The sequence below is a fragment of the Helianthus annuus genome, chromosome 4 (assembly GCF_002127325.2).
Source record: "Helianthus annuus cultivar XRQ/B chromosome 4, HanXRQr2.0-SUNRISE, whole genome shotgun sequence".
NCBI classification, from domain to species: domain Eukaryota; kingdom Viridiplantae; phylum Streptophyta; class Magnoliopsida; order Asterales; family Asteraceae; genus Helianthus; species Helianthus annuus.
The window spans coordinates 201720804-201726661 of NC_035436.2; the positions used below are offsets into that span (position 1 = coordinate 201720804).

General features: G+C 36.3%; 1 long non-coding RNA gene across 1 annotated transcript; it reads right to left on the reverse strand.

The window, feature by feature from the left end:
• Positions 1–3617: 3617 nt before the first annotated feature.
• On the reverse strand, positions 3618–5510 carry LOC110935276. Its single transcript, XR_004890849.1, has 3 exons — positions 5355–5510; positions 4515–4694; positions 3618–3807 (listed from the first exon to the last, which is right to left on the reverse strand). It is a non-coding gene; the product is annotated as an uncharacterized LOC110935276 (long non-coding RNA).
• Positions 5511–5858: the final 348 nt, after the last annotated feature.

Here is a 5858-nt window from a genome sequence, read left to right on the forward strand (position 1 = left end):
GTTGCAGAAAACATGCACAGGTTCACTGTTTGCTGTTTTAACCGACCTTGGATGCAATTATGGCAGCATGGGCACCCCCTACACGTCCCCTAACACTCAGAGACAGTTGTTGAACATCCATGATCAATTATAGACCTTGTTGTCATGATCTAATGCACCAATTTTCACTATAAAAGGCCATAAGTTGTGCACATTGTAACCACACCTTCATTCTTCACTCCTGGATCTTTCTAGAGCACAACAATCCTCTCAAAGCATCTCTGGTCTTTCACTAGACTTCTGTAAGTATGCCTAACCCTTTGTGGTTTAGTTTTTACATAGTTATAGCTTGAGAGTCAATCCGTCGTAATTAAAGATTGACTTTACGATAAATCACAAATGGTCCAGTGGTTTGTCGAATCAAAGGTAGTTATATGTTGGTAATCATGTGGGCTTTAAACCCCTAAAAGGGCACCCTCTGATTCCCACTCTAACTAATCCAAATGTCGAGTCAAACTTGCTTAGAAAAAGTCAACAGAATGCTATTTTGCGATTTTATGCATAATCAGTAATGTAGATAGCGTGTAACCTGTTTTAACACTCATATAACATGATAATAAGTATATTAACTAGTCTAAGCTTGTTTGATCCGACCATTTACTGTTTTGACCCGGTTCGGAACCGAAAGTCGCAAAACTTTGACTTTTTCTTTGACTTCAGTTCTGACCCGTTATGGTATGTTTTAGATATGCCTTAGGACTCTCTTAGGACCAGGTTACATGATGGTATAACCCTCTGTGACCGGTTCCTTGTTTGGCCGAGTCTTTAGCACAATTCCGTTAAACGCCTAAAAGTTGACCATAACTCCCTTTTCACTTTAAAACGAGAATTTTGGACATTTGAAAGGACAATAACCTTAGTTACTGATTTCTAAACATGTCCCTAAAATTACATGTCAATCCGAGGTCTAGAATAGGAGTTATGCTAAATAGCGCAATTACGGAAACTTTAGTAATTAAACGGCGCATTTAGCGTAAAGCCTATCTAAACCCAAATTTCGACACCAAACCTTTTACACACTGATGTAAAATAATATTTTGAGATTTTTAAAGATTTTTAATTATTTTTAACCTGCTCATAACCTGCGGTTATGGCATCGGTTCGGTAAATAACGAATATACCCTTTTTGGACATAACTGGAGTTCTACAAGGTCTTTTGACCCGATTCCAGTTGCTACTGATTTTAAATAATAAATAGAGTATTTTGGACTTTATAAACTGTTCGGAAAACTCAGATTTCCTATAGAACTCAGAAACCTCTTTTATAATCTTTAAAAGTGATCGAAATACCCCTTCGGGGCATATAATGGATTTAAACTCGTTACGGGCATTATGGAAGGTATCCTACTGATACCACAACCTCTTTAGAGCATATTAACTTAGGAAACCTGTGTAGGACTCTCACGGTTACCCGCTACGCCTTTTGCGCGCACGGTTCGGTTTATGTAACTAGTTTACATAAATTAGCCGAAACGGGTCAAACCTTATCGTTTTCACTTCAAAATCCAGAGTGTGGTTATTATACCCATATAAAACAGGTCTTCAAACTTGTTGGGTCCAAACCACATTCCATTCCCGGTTTTCGCCTTTCACGCGACTAAACCGTATATATCCTTTGAAACTGACCGGTCTAAGCTAAGGCTAAATTAAAGACCGTTAGGATTCTAATAGGTTGTTTAAACCTTCGTTCCAGAATAGGAGACCAGTAAAAGAAACTTGCATTTGTTTGTTAAGGATATTACTTGCTCAAGTAAATACTTTTAACTTATTTTCCGTTATACGGGCTTGGGTTACGGTATTTAAAATACCGCTTGGTCGGGCAATTGACCCCAACTCATTAGTAGTCGGGTGATTTCAATGTGACCTGTTTAAAAATTGGTTTTGTGGCTTTACGCCTTTGGGAGCTTAATGACCATGTCCCGGATATCCTTGGCATCATTTTACGAAATGGCCACGACCCTGACACACGGGTGTAGGTGTACACCCGTAATGTGTCTATATTATTAAAGGTATAACCGTTGGTTTTCCCGCCACGGCTTTATGCTTTGTGGCGTGTCTATTAACCTTAAACCCGGCACGACCCGGGCGACCGAACGCATAGTGAACATGTAATTCTTTTACAAGATTTAAATTATAAATTATCCCAAGTTATAAAGAGTTTGTGCCATGTGCATTCAAATCAATTTTATTAAACATTTTACAAAAGTGTCGGTTGAATGTATTTACCAGTGTAAACTGACATATTTTCCCCAAAAAGATTAATGCAGGTTCTAGGCGTAACAGGCTGGCCACTCCTTAAGCATCGTTAGAGTCTCGCAAGCTTGGGATGCCATATCTGTTGAACAATTATTTTTCTATCTTATTTTGATCCCCTGTGGATTATATTTCGACGATTGTGATACTTGGATATTACATTCAATAGTTGAAATATATTTATCTTTATGCTTCCGCTGTGCATTTATATATTGTGTGGTTTGACTATATTGTTGCCAACTACGTCACGGTAATCCCCCACCGGGCCCACCGGTGATACACGTGGAAATCGGGGTGTGACAGTGTCTGATACCTTTTTATGTATAGTACGTTGACAAATGACCATATTTTTTTAATCCCATTTAATGAATTCAATATGCTCCATAAAGCAATCTGTTACCTCCATCATCATCATTTTTTACAAACTTTATCTCTCTCATCTCAACCAAGTTTACATCAAGCTTCATGAAAAGGCTTTTATTCCAGATTAAAAAAAAAACACCCACTACCACCAAAAGTTTGTTCAAGATTAAAAACAATACTCACCACCACCACCATCGCAGCGGTGGTTACCAAATCCAGTGCGTGAGAGTCATGATCCAACAATGTTTAATAGATCCGATGGTGGTTTCAAGATCCGGCGGTGGTCAACAAATTCGATGTTGAAGATGATGTTTCAGATGCTGAAGATGATCCAAAAGATGTTTGATGTTGAACATGATGTTGCAGATTAAAAAGATCCTCTGGATCCATAAGTATGTTTGTGTTTTTGTAGACCTTCATTTGTTTGTGTTTTGTAGAACTCCAACTTTTTTGTAATTTTCAGATTTGCAATTTTTTGTGTTCCAGATCTAAAAGGTCCTCCAGATTTGCAATTTATGTTTTGTAGATCTTCATTTTTTTGTGTTTTGTAGATCTGCAATTTTTTTTTTTGTTTAAGAAGATGAATGTTATTAAGTTCTTGTTTTCTGGATATGTGGTTTTTTTATTACGATTTTATGACTGAATCTAAAAAATCTATTGTTGTTGGACTCTTGTTAATGAAGTTATATTTTTATATACATTTTGTAACACTAGTGGGGAACCCGCGCGTTGCAGCGGGATCGACATCTGCTACCTTGTTTGCGCTTCCTGTTAGTATTAACACGCATAATAATAGGAACAATTCGATCTAAACTCGATCTAAACTTTGATTGGTTGTATATAGAGCAACGCCCTGCACCTCAGCTTTTAAGAACAATTCTATCTAAACTCAAATTAAGACATGGTCCTTCAACTCCTAAGTAATCAAATGTACACTGTTATCATGAAATGGAGACATAATAAATTACAAATTTACAATGTTTATGATCGAAAAAACTCATGGTTAGTTACCTGTGTTTGAAGTTTATCTCCCAACATCATACATAGATCACTAATTATATCATAAAATTGCTCAAAAGCACATGAATTATTTAACTGCATTTAAACAAAAAATAAACCTGGATCGCAAATTGCGTAAAACTTCATCTACATCTGCAACAAAATAACAACAAACAATCAATATTTTGCAACTATACAAAGTCAAAGGCAGCAAAAACGCAAAAAAAAAAAAAAAAAGAAAAACAATCACCAAAACTCAATGAACAATACCGTATCTGCGGTTAAAATGTCAAGTAGACTTTACTTTAAATAGCTTATCATACTCAGGTTTATATGGCAGCCATTTAACCTATGAACTCGTTAAAAAACTCGCCAACTCATTTGACACGGTTAGATAAACGGGTTACACGGGACATCTCCGGGTTACGCAAAATTAAAAGTGCTTGGGTTAGGGTTGGTGTTTACGACACTAGTAATAATATGGTCTGTGTTCAGGTTCACCAATTTAACCTGCCAACCCGACATGAATACCCTGAAAAGGGGCTTTATACAACAAACAGAGTAAAACATGAAAAACCTGCTCATGACAAGTAAAAGTATTACACAAACAAAAAACTAAATAAACAAAACGGTTCCTAATTTTTGTCCATGAACCAAATATTCAAAACACATGAAGAGTCAGATTTACCCCCCCAACACAGACGCTGTACATAAAAGCCTGAATAAAACAAGAAAATGGTTCCCAAAATGAAGAGGTGAAAGAACAGGAGATGACTGTTTTGCATCTGCACATTACTATTATTCGCCTCTTCTAAACAACTAATGATCATAGGATTCCTTTTTTTCTTTTTTACTCTTACCTATTAAAAAATCAACAAAATCCACACCCTTGCTTGATTTGTGTAGAACTGATGACATCAGAATAAAGAGCTTTTCTTTCTCCATGTCATGCCTATCTATGGTCATTGATACAAAGTTACAAACCTCATAATCAAATAAGGGTTGTATTCAGATGGCCCGAGTTCCCTGAGTTTAGATGCCTGCTAAATCCACATCATCATTGGTAAAGTAATCATCAATGATGGATGCCACCTTTCTTTTATACTTGTCCAACGGGTCAGAAAATGCAGACCCCATATGATTTCAAGGTCATTCAGCATGACAGTATAATACAAACATTTAAAAGCCACACAAAATAAACCAAAATCTTGAACTCTCGTGACTACATTAGCTTGAATTCATGATAGAAATTAGGGGTGTGAATTTCTGACACGACCCGAAAACACGACAAGAACCTAACACGAAATTCGCGGGTTTAGGTTTAGTCTAAACGGGTTCGGGTCAGTTTCAGGTTGAACCCACGGCGGGTATTTTATGTCATAATTATAACTTAAAAGGAGAAATTAACATGAGATTTTATAATTTAAATATAATTGAGTTATATACATTAGTGTTTTTTAAGTAAATTTTAATTTTAATATATTACTTTCATAAAAAATTAAAAAATTCAGGTTGAACGAGTCGTGTTAGGGTCAACCCACAAAACTTCGGGTCGTGTTTGGGTCAATATGTATGATATGATTTTCGGGTTCGGTTCGGGTTCGGGTTGAACCCACCAACCCGTAAACACGACCCGTTTAGCAGCCCTAATAGAAATGATGGAATTTTTGCAAAGAGAGTAAAAATCAGACTTGACTTACCATGAAACCGTCGACCGAACCCGAGATCTCCCGCTTTCTTCCATTTATAAAAGATTCAATAAGGCCTATACAAACATATCTGCAGAATTGCTGTTAAAAAACAAGCATAAATGTGTGTAGAATTTTAATGAAAAGCTTAATGGTTTAGTTCAGCAAATGATAATGTCACACCCCAACCAATGGCGGAAACATCGGGATGAGACGAAGTGTGAAGATTGCTCGAGACATCATAACGCTATTTGTGACAATAATTTAATAATCCAAATTTCATTTCCAAACTTCAAGTAGTCATCAATACAAGATCCCAAATAACAACAAGTTTAATCAAAATAACAAACCAACATAACCAAAATTCAATACAACATATTTAAATCTAACGTCTAAAGTGTGTATCTAGGCATCGTGCTACCTCTTTCATTTCATCATCATCAACCTGTAACATGTTTAAAAATACTATTCAATGCAAAAGCAAAGGCGAGTATACAAGTTTGGTACATACATAGC